An 11,670-nucleotide genomic window follows, 5' to 3' on the forward strand; every position below is an offset into this window, starting at 1 on the left:
TGGCCTTTGATCCCAAAGGCCCTCAGCAATTATTTCAATTTGTATTAAACTTCTGTTATAGGATGAGGTAAAGTGTGCGTGTGTGTGTGTATTTCAAAATTCATTCTTCTTTTTGCTATTCACACACGGTTATTCTGCAGTTTTTTCATACTCTGTCTTCAAGTTATGAAAGACATGGTTTTGCATAGAATTTGCTTGAATTTTTCTTATGGTTGAGGAAGGAGACTTTTGCAGACGTTAGCTAGGCCACCACCACGGTCCTAAACTACATGGATGGCCAATAAATTTATCTTGAATATGGTGACTCAGTAGTTTAAAGAAGGCAACCTTTCTAATTTCTAATTTTATTGTGGTCCCAATCAAATTTTTGAGGTATTCATTTGGGGACTTATTCGTTTAGGGTGTGGACTTTCTGGTACAGAGCAGACTGTACCGGAAAATTTATTTTAAAGATCATTCACTTATGTATTTTTCAAAGAAAATAAATTAGTCAAGATGTCTATAAAAATGTATATGGATAAGGGATAATAATGATGAACATAATATATATCATGTATTACTACAGGTATGTGATAAATATATCATTGAAAAATCAGAGAATAAAAAAGAATTTACTTACTAAAGAAGCTAGCACAATTGCCAGGTGATATACACAGAAAGAAAATTGTATCTCTATCTTACCCCATCTGTAAACATTTCAAGATAATCAAATTTCCAAATACAAAGCTTAAACAAATAAATGAATACAAGTACAATAAAAACCAGATTGCTCTTTATATAATATTAAAGTGGAGAAGGCTTTGCTATGCATATCATAAAATTTGAAAGACATAAAATATACATTGGTAAAACTGCAAATAAATTTCAAAAATCTTCATAGCAATTAATGTCATAAACAAAGTCAAAACACAAGGAAGAAATATTTGAAAACACCTGTCAATGGGCTATTTTCTTTAAGACAGAACGGTTTCTCACAAATTGATGAGAAGATCAACAAACCAATAGAAACGTTTACAGAAGATATAAATGGTTCATAAGAAAAACAAAATATTTGCAAATTAACATAGTTAAAGGTGTTCAACTCAAAATTAAACCTAAAACAAAGTTTGACACCTATGGAATTGACATTCTCTAGGTTCCTCAACTCTTCAATTTTCACCTTCTCTTCACTTTCTGAGTGGACTCAACCACACCTCAGACACCAATTATCACCTGTGTGCCAACCAAATGTTCATCACAGATTGTCTTCTGAGTTCCAGATCCCTCTTTTCTTCCTCCCCATAGTTTAAAAGTCACCAAGAGCTTCCAGTTCTACCTATTTCCGATCCCATTAAACTAGGGTTTTCCAAATAGAAGACAGCAATCTTTAGTTTATCATGAAAGCAATTTAACAGGATAGGAATAGCATTTTAAAAAGAAAATATTACTAAGTGAATGACGCTAATCTGAAAAGGCTGCATACTATGTGGTTCCAACTGTACGGCCTTCTGGAAAAGGCAAAACTATGGAGACAGTAAAAAGATCAGTGGTTGCCAGAGGTTTGGAGAGAGGGGGGAATAAATAGTACATGAGGGATTTTTAGACCAGTGAAACCATTCTGCATAATGCTATAAAAGTGGGTATATATAATTATCCACTTTTTAAAAACCCATAGAATGTATACCACAAAAAGAGAACCCCAACGTACATTACAAACTTCGGTTGGTTAAAAAATATATAACAGGAGCTGGACATGGTGGCTCACACTTATAGTCCCAGTTACTCAGGAGACTGAGGTCAAAGGATCACTTGAACCCAGAAGTTCGAGGCTGCAGTGAGCTATGATCATGCCACTGCACTCCAGCCTGGGCAACAGAGCAAGACCCTGTGTCAAAAAAAAAAACAAATTGTGTATTGTGGGTTGAATTATCACAGAATTTATATATTGAGTTCCTAACCCCCAGTACCTCAGGATGCAACTATATTTGAAGATAGGATTTTTAAAGAGTTAATTAAGAGAAAATTAGTCATATGGGTAGGTCCTAATCCTATATGATGGGTGTCCTTATAAGAAGAGGAAATTAGGAATACAGACATACACAGGAAAAATCATTATAAGATACAATGAAAAGATGACCTTAAGACAAGCAGAACGGCCTGGAACAGATCCTTCCCTCATGGCCCACAGAAGACATCAATCCTGCCAGCATCTCGATCTTGGACTTCTATCTCCAGAACTGTGAGAAAATAAATGGCCTTTGTTTAAGCCACCAGGTCTACTGTATTTGTTACAGCAGCTCTAGCAAACTAATATAAATAGTGTAGTATGCCACAGCACAATACAGGATAGAAATTAGAGTACATCACAGGTAGTGGAAGTAAATAGTTTAGTAAAAACATTAGTTTCTGATGTGGGCTGTATATATGGAGTCATGTATATTTACTTCTTAAGATAGGTCATGATTAGAAAAGTTTGGAAAACACTAATCTAAATGATCTTCTTTTTATCCTTCTCCATTACCAATACCTTAGTTCAGGCCTTCATCATTTCTTACTGAAATTACCTAAAAAATGTATTGCATGATCTGTGCATTTATTCCTCTATTCAACAAATACATATAGAGGAATTACCATGTGCCAGACCCTGTTCACGGTATCTCCAGGACCTTGAATACAACCTGCTCTCATTCAGTCACAGTCTAATGTCTCCACTGCAGTTTTTGGCTTATCTATCTACCCATTCTCCACAACCCTGAGAGCAGTCCTTCTAGAATACACATTTGATCACTCTATTCTGCTCAAAACCCATTAGTGGTTTTCCAATGAGTTTTGTGAAAAGTGCAAACTCTCCGAGCTCATGAGAGCTTTCATGATCTGCTGCCTGCTTGTGTCTCTCATATTTAACAGCTCTCGCCTATACACTATGTTCTAGATATATTAAATGATATACATTACACCTCCCCACATATCACGTGCTCTCTCAGACCTGTGTGATTTTATCTAAGCTTCAGCTTCTATCCTCTTGCCTTTCACTTTGATAACTCCTAATTATACTTCAAAACACAGCTCAGCTGCAACTTACTGTCCCCCAATGTCTCCTTTCTATTAACACTTCTACCTCTTCATCTTCACAAAACCTAGCCTAAATTAGCAGCCTTACCACATTAAGCTAAATGTTTACTTTTTTGCCTATGTCTTTCATTAGTTTTGTGAGTCGATGAGAATAATCATTTTGATGCTTTTCTAGCTTTTTCCACATGTTAGCACATTTCCTAGTACATAAATGAGGTGATGAATAGATGATGGATGGATGGATGGACAGATGCACAGCTGTTTACACGAGAATCCTTTCAGTCATTAATAATTCGTCAAAATGTTTTTAGAAATGAATATAATAGATAAAACATGCTGTGTTATGGCACACAGAGAAGTGATAAAAATTTAGTATAAATTGCAATAAGCCAAATAAGAGATTTTACAAGGCTATATTATTACCTACCCTGCATTTTGTAAAATAATTTACTTAAAAATTGCTATTAATGATAATTGAAATGAATGTAAATATTTCAATGATTCCTTGGAGCAAATCACCCCTTGTTTTCTAGATACCAAATAATATAGATGTGGGATCTGGGGGGAAACTTTTTACTAAAGTGTCTAGCCTGTCATGTCTTAATTATAACAATAAATAACATGAATAATGGAGAAGAAATCAGAAAAAGTTACTTCCAAACTGGTAAAATATCACACATATATCTTATGTGGTAAATGTGAGCTTAGCACTAAAATGTAATTCACCTATTCAGGGTTTTGATTATTAGCCTTGTTTCTGTTTATCTATCTGTAATTATCCAAAGACTATATTCTGAAGATGATTAAAATGGAAGGAAGACTCCAAGAGCTAGTGTCACATTTTGCTTAGGTGGCAGTCTCTTCTGATAAATCTATGCCTTCCATATACCCACCTTTTATACGGTGCTCATCTTGCATTATTCAAGCAGTGGTAAGGAGAAAAGAAAGGGTGGAAAAGGAAAGGAAAGGAAAGGAAAAAGAAAGGAGTAAAAATGGTGATTGTCTTAGTTCAGCTGCCCCTTTTCTGAAACCCAAACCAGTTTGTACAGTTTTGCAAAATTTGTGCTTCTTTGAAGAAAATCAAAATGCTCTTAGCCCTATTTTCAGAATAGAAATGTGATAATACTTGCGTCTATCATTTAAGCACCTATTTGATGTAACAGACCTTGTTTGAGGTTTCGTACTAGTAGCACAATCCACACCATCTTTTATCACTTCCCACAAACCATGAATTGTTAGGAATAGTTGCTCCACAAAACATGTCACTGTCTACCTCTTTTAGAACTTCAAGAAGTATCTTAAATGTAGAACTTGACACAGAATTATGGAAAGATATCTGGTCATGAATGAGGCCTATTGATGTAGTCCATACAGACCAGTTTTCCAGGACAGAGGGCAGAGTGAAGGAGAAAAACTGGGTTTGGAGAAGCAAACAAAAATATCTTCCGACACAACATACAAGTAACAAAGCATATTGTATAATGTGCAAGAAATAGCAATGTGAATATTGCAATAGACACTGAGGATCCATGGGAGATGTGAGCACGCCAAACATCCATCCTGCTGAAAAACACTGACATCATCCAATGCATGCATGGGTACACTTGCTTTTATATTCCTCCACACAGCCCTCCCTAGGCCTTCAATAGAGTCCTGTTAAGCCAAAATTATCTCGAAGTCCAACCTCTCATTACTGACTATATTTAGGAGCACATCAGTCTGTGATGTCTTAGCATCCTACTGCCCATGGACAGGGCTTGAGAATAGCTACTGCAGATGGAGTCTCTTCCCTTACATCATTTCCAAACAGAAGCAAAAGTGTCATAGGAACCCACTCTGTTCCCTCTAAGGGAAGAAGTGGCTTTGCTGACAATACCATTTTATTCTTTGCTTTACCCTGTTTTCCTCTTTTTTGTAAATCAATTACTTCCCATCCCTCTGGGTCCTCCATAGCAATGTCACTATAGCAATTCCACTATTACAGTGTTATTTTTATACAATACTGCTAATCCTTAAAGCAGCCATCCAAGGTGTTATTATCCTCCATTTTGCTAATGAGGTTTGGAGAAGTTAACTCCTTCAAGAGTAGACTCTTTTAGGCGTCAAGATTCTTAGGCCCCTAGCATTTGTTGAGACTCCTAGTATACTTTTTAAACTCTAAAATTGTATTAGAGTTAGCAAAATTGGGTGATAGAGACAGAAAAATTGTGTGAAAATCGTGTGATAGCCAAAACCCATAGAAAATACGACACTAGGAGTGAATCCTAATGTAAACTACGGACTTTGGGTGATAACAAACTGTCAGTGTTGGCTCATTGGTTGTAACAAATGTACCACTCTGGTGTGGGATGTTGATAATGGGGGAGGCTGTAGGTGGAGGCAGTGGGCATATGGGAACTCTCTGTACTTTCTGCTCAGTTTTGTTGTGAACATAAAACTGCTTGAAAAAAGAAGTCTATATTTTTTAAAAAGAGAAAGAGAGCAAGAGAAAGCATGAGAGAGCAAGATTTACAGGTTCAGACATAAAGGGGTGGCTGAGACACACCCACAAATGTGATACTGTAATGTTTACATTTAATAAATTAGTCCTTTTATGCAATAAAACAATATAGTACACTTATGATTGCTAAAAAGTAATTTTAGGAATTATAAAATTATTCATTCATAATATACTACAGATAGTGCAGTCTAGACTGCACAACAGCCTGTATTTGTTGTATTTCTACAGGTCAGCTAGGGTGCTTCTGCCAATCTTAGCAGGACTAGGCTGGTCACTTCCAAGCTGCAGCTGGATCTGGAGCTGTTCCAACTATCTCTCACCCTCCGTGGACTCATGGGCTAGCTGGGGCATATTCTTCTCATGGTGACGGCAGAGGCCCAAAGCACCTGCAGACACATACAACACTCTTCAGGCCTCAGGCGAGTCCTGGCAACCTTCTCACTTCTGTCCACGTTCCATTAACCAAAACAGATACATGGTCAGATCCAAAGTCAGGAGGCTTTTTTTTTTTTTTTTTTTTTTTTGGAACTCACTCTCACTCTCTTTAATGGGAAGAACTGAAGAGTCACTACGAAAGGCAGAGATACAGGAAGGAGTGAAGTAGTGAGTCTATTTATTCAATCTGCCACAAATGCATGCTGCTTCTTTCAATCTACTGTGTTTCTGTGACCATATGTATAGGGTAATTTAGAGATAAAGGTAACAACAAAAGTCTGAATCAGAGGCAGGTGGCAGCCTCTGTTGGTGTCCTAACATAACCCCAACCCATTCCCATTTGATCAAAGACTTGAGGACTTTCTTTGGATGGAAGAGTGAGCAGGATGGGCCAGACATACCAGAAAGTTAACACCACTAGATAGAGATTTTGACAGGTACAACACAGAGATGTGTTTCGCAAAGTTTCCCAGAAGCCCTCCCTAGGACTAAGCACCAGTTGCCCACAGTGATAACATGTTCAAAGTACATCATATGGGCATTCTTCCCTCTCCAATCTCAGTTCTCTGACTCCCACAGCTAGGCTTCCCAGGATCATGACACAAATGAACTCTTTGCCCCCAAATCCTTGAAGGAGTTTCTGGATAATAAGATTCCGACCTAGGCTCATAAACATTAGAACTTTGGGGCTTCCTCCCTCTCATTGATCATATCCATGGAAGAAGCAAATCAACCAGCCTCTTGCAAATCCTATCCTGTGGATCAACTCCAAGCACAACTCAAGAGCTGAGATGCGCTCCTTAAGTGACTGAGTGAGTCTGACCACAGTGACCAACTTTTCTTGTTTTTCTAAGACTGAAAGAGTTTCTGGAACATGGAATTTGCAATACTACAAGCAGGACAGTCCCAGGTAAAGCAGGATGATTGGTCAGACTAAGTAGACCATAAAACACAAGAGTCAATAATATGGCAGGTGTGCTCATTTTCTCATTTTGACATCTAGTTATTGATTATCGCATAGAACCATATACAGCATTCCCGATGAAAGAACATTAAATGTCACCTATTACCATCTCCCAGAAATGCAGGAAAATGAACTAGGCAGATTTTTTAAGTGCCAAATACTCTAACCTCTACTTAAACGTCTTCACTGATGGGGAGTTTAGAGCCTGTCCCATTACTTTTTTGTAATTTGAATTGCACTCTACCTACCTATAAACTAAATTAATTGGCCCTAGTTACCCAGAGTGACACTGAATAAGTATAACCTCTAGTTCATATGCATAGGCAAAATATCAAATATCAAATATTTGATAACAATGGTCCTTTCCCCATCAACATTTCCCTAGTCAGTGAAACATCTCTAGTTCTTCCACAGTTTGAGTTCTAGAAAAAAAATAAATTTATATTCTGGGCATCCTCCTCCATATTTATGCCCATTTATCAATATTTATTGATACTATTCTAAAATGGAATATAATACTCTAGATACAGTCCAATGTAGAATTCAAGGAGACTAATACCTTGCATGTTCTAGATATGTTAGTTATGTTAGTGAAACCAAAGTTTCCATTAGATGTCTTGGCAGCCCTGTTTCATTATAAGTTTATTTAGACTTGCACTCCATTAAAACTTCCGGGGTTATTTTTCTATATAAACTATCATTAATCTAAGACTCACGCATTATATACTTGGGTTTTGTTTGTTTGTTTGTTTTTACCATAATTGTCAGCCTTAAATTTCAACTGGTTGTTCTTAGCACCTGTTTCCTACGTGCTGGAAACTTCTAAGTATTTACTTTTATTAGTCAAAATATTATCAACACATTGTGTCTGTGTGTTTAATAATCAAATGCATGAAAGAAAGTGACTTTTTTTTTTATCTTTTTTCAAGTCATTGGTGAGAACTTGATCAAAAACACAGTCATAGGGCTGACTTCTAGTAAGGTGACTTCAAGATAATATTGATTCACTAATCACCACACTTAGACATGGCTGTTTAACAAGCTACAAATTAATTTAATGGCCTATTATTCAACTCAGATGTTTCCATCTTCTCCATTAAGATATAACAAGAGGCTGTGAAATATTTTACTGAAATCCAGTTGCAGTAAATCTCAGACAGTCCAGTGAACAAATACTGTACTCACACTAGCAAAAGTAAAGTCGAGTTAATTTATCATAATTTATTTGAGTACAGGATGATTCAGTTAGTATTTATAAATTGGTGACAGATACTAATCTTCAGGTATCTGCTAGGAAAAAAATTAGAATTCTCAGAATTTCTGAAATTGTGTCATTCTTAAAATACTTCCAACATTCCTCACACTCTTTACTCATTATTATGACGTGATGTCTAATTTTCTGTGTCAATTTGACTGGGTTAAAGAAGCCCAGATAACAGGTAAAACATTATTTCTGAGTGTGTCTGTGAGGGTGTTTTTGGAAGAGAATAGCAACTGAATAAGTAGAAAGAAGACTGCCTTCACCAATATGGACAGGCATCCAAGAACAAAAAGGTGGAGGAATGGCAAATTCACTCTTTAGGGCATCCATCTCCTCCTACTGGGAAAAATCGATGTTCCTCATTCTTAGATCTTTGAATTTAAACTGAATCACACCACTGGCTTTCCTGGTTCTCCAACTTGCAGAGGGCAGGTCTTCAGATTTCTCAGTCTCCATAATCGCATTAGCTAATTTCCATCATATATGTACATATATGTTCAAATATACAACTCTTCATTATTCCAGGAATTTATTTCTCCTCCTGATAAGTTTCAGTATAATTTTACTGAACAGAACATCACCTCTCCTGACAACCACAGTCTCCAATTTTCATAGTACACACATCATCTTTGCCAAATCATGGTCCAAAAAAATCCGTTCTTCAAGACAGAAATGTTTGAGATAGCATGGAAATCAATCAAAGTCATAAAAAGCAAAAGCTGAACGGACTGAAATGTTTAAAACAACACTCCAGTTTTCTGTGACTCAGTTTCATATTTGTAGACATTTCAGAAACCGGATATGGAAATGGCATTTATCTATGGTTATGTAATTTACCACATTATAAATTTAAAGTTATTAGTAATGAGTGGGATGGATTTTTGCCAATTTTTTACCATTGTATCCTTGCTACTGCTTCAGAAATTACCTACCAAATAAGTATGTTAAAGCTCTGTACCATGAAAACATAATCTCCACAATGTGTCCTTCATTCTGGCTTTTGGGACAGAGTTTGATGTCTTTGCTGGAACGTAGAAGCATACCTCATTGTTTCAGGGACATTCAGATCCCATTCCCAAAGGTCTGGTTTCATACTCAAGATACAAAAAAATGATTTAGCTTCAGGAATTAAAACACTGTTTTCTTTGAATCACTCCCCCTCACCAATCTATTCGTGATAATTGTAAATCTCCAATCTTCACAGAAACATTTTTCTCTCCCCATTTCCTTCTTGCATCACCTCTCTCATCTTATTTAAAATGACTTCACCTCCGTCAATAAGCCATACCATCAACAATAGTCCCCAAATCTTTACCTTCTACCCAGTACATATTTAGAGCTCTTATAATTGTCACAGCTTCAGGAAGAAAAATCTAGCTCAATTACTCTAAGTGATCATTTCCTGCACCACTTATCTATGGCTACATAATTATCCTGAAACTTGGTGGCATGAAATAACCATTTATTATTTCTGGTGATTCTTTGGGTCAACTGAGCAGTTCCTGCTGGTCTCACCTAGTCACAGTCAGATGGGACGTGAAATGCTAAAAGTGGTACAGTAAGTAGCTAATTAGATATGAGCAGGGCAAGAGAGGGCTCCCCAACATACACACCAGGAGCACTGGGCGACCAACAGGTGATGGTCAGGGAGTTGTTAACTGTCTCTCTAAAGTAACAATTTGTCACAGCTGGTGCCAGGGAAAGGCAGTCTCTAATAGAAAACACCTGAAACTGGTGATCAGCTGCTTCCCAGTAAGACCTCAGGAGTGGGGAGAAGTAACAAAAGACTCCGGAAGCATGCCAACATATAAAACCCCAAGTCAAGAGGCCAAGCCATGAACTTGGCCTCTCACGTCATCCACTCGGCCCTCTTCCAAGTGTACTTTTCTTCCTTTCATTACTGCTCTAAAGCTTTTTAATAAACTTTCACTCCTGCTCCAAAACTTGCCCCGGTCTCTCCTTCTGCCTCATGCCCCTAGTCAAATTCTTTTTTCTGAGGAGGCAAGAATTGAAGTTGCTGCAGACCCATGCAGATACCTTCCTCTGGCAACAAAAGCAGAGGCATATCCAGCATGGGTCAGCAGGAGCAGTCCACATAAGGCACAGGCAAAAATAGGGTACATCATCTGTAAATTTTGAAGCAACAATTTAAATGACAAGAAATCAGCCTACCTTTGATTATCACCATGTGCCAGCAATTCCAAACAGCGTCAGTGGTAAACTACTCCTCCCTGGGGGGGGGGAAAAAAAAAATGTGTTGGCCTCATTTTTTTTTTTTTTTTTTTTTTGTGGGATTCGTGTGACTTTTAATTTTTTATTTTACTAATGTCTTACAATAAGTGTGAGGAGTAAAGACAGGGATGGGGTAAAAGTAAGGAAGAAGAGAAAAGTGTCTTTCAAGTTCCTTGAACTATTGAACCACGTGCTAGGATAAGAAAGTTCAGTAAAAGCATCATGTCCTTATCACCAGAGCTCTTAAAGGAGACATGGAACAGAGATGGGGCAACTCTTTAGCTCTGGCAGAAGTGACTGCTGGACAGAGAACAAATCCTGCATCAGCCTTGGCACACATGAAAGACTGGGCAATGCAGATGCTACACAGTTGGGCAGATGAAGAGCTGACTGTCCAGAATCTACTTCTAGCAAGCGAGTAGGCGCATGCACACCCCTTCTCTGGTCTGGGTGTCTCTTCCTCTCCGGCAGGACCCCACCATCTGTGCAACCATGGGGTAAGTGTTGGGGAAGTCTTTTAGAAAAGAGAAAGAGTTCTTTCTTATATTTGCTGGTGGTGTTGATTGACCAGAAGTGGTTGTGTTTTTTTTGTTTTTTTTTTTTACTTTGGGGCAGCAGCATTGTGTTCTAGTGACAAAATATCCTACACTGAGCACTCGTAAAAGGCATAGGAGAGTGAAAGTGAGGCATTTTTAGGACCTAGACTAGTGGGAAGGGGAATACATGGATTCTAAGGGTAAGGGGATGAAAAAGCTAATTCTATATCACCACAAATGAACTGACACGTAAATGACACCTTGGCTTCTTCCACTCATAGAAACACTCACTTCCTCTAGCTTATACTACTAAATCTAAGGTCAGCTTCATCACAGTTTGGAATAACTATTTACTGTGCTTCTAAAGTAAAGGTGAAAAGCTACATCCTTAAGGTTTTGTTTTTTTTTTTTATCCTAATTAAATGGATTTGTGTAAGCTGAAAGCCTAAAGTCAAGGGATTCTTTTCATTATTTTATATGTTGGGAGAAACCCTTAAAATTCATCACTGCCATTTTTTTTTAACCTACAGAATTGAAAGAATATAAAATGGGCAGGGATAAGCAATTACACGAATCATAGACATGGTCAACATGCATCTAATTTTACCCACTGAGCAAAGAGAGCAAATGGGGGTAAGTTCTTTTGAGAAAAACCAAAATGTGTTTACATGGGAAGAACACTACACTAGAC

The 11,670-nt window shown here is 37.5% G+C and overlaps 1 long non-coding RNA gene across 1 annotated transcript; it reads right to left on the reverse strand.

Annotated features, from left to right (window-relative positions):
• Positions 1-719: 719 nt before the first annotated feature.
• On the reverse strand, positions 720-10,433 carry LOC139356967 (uncharacterized). The gene is made up of 3 exons (XR_011609543.1): positions 10,384-10,433; positions 2,117-2,216; positions 720-1,864 (listed from the first exon to the last, which is right to left on the reverse strand). It is a non-coding gene; the product is annotated as an uncharacterized lncRNA (long non-coding RNA).
• Positions 10,434-11,670: the final 1,237 nt, after the last annotated feature.

This window comes from Macaca nemestrina, chromosome 11 (genome assembly GCF_043159975.1).
Source record: "Macaca nemestrina isolate mMacNem1 chromosome 11, mMacNem.hap1, whole genome shotgun sequence".
Taxonomy (NCBI): domain Eukaryota; kingdom Metazoa; phylum Chordata; class Mammalia; order Primates; family Cercopithecidae; genus Macaca; species Macaca nemestrina.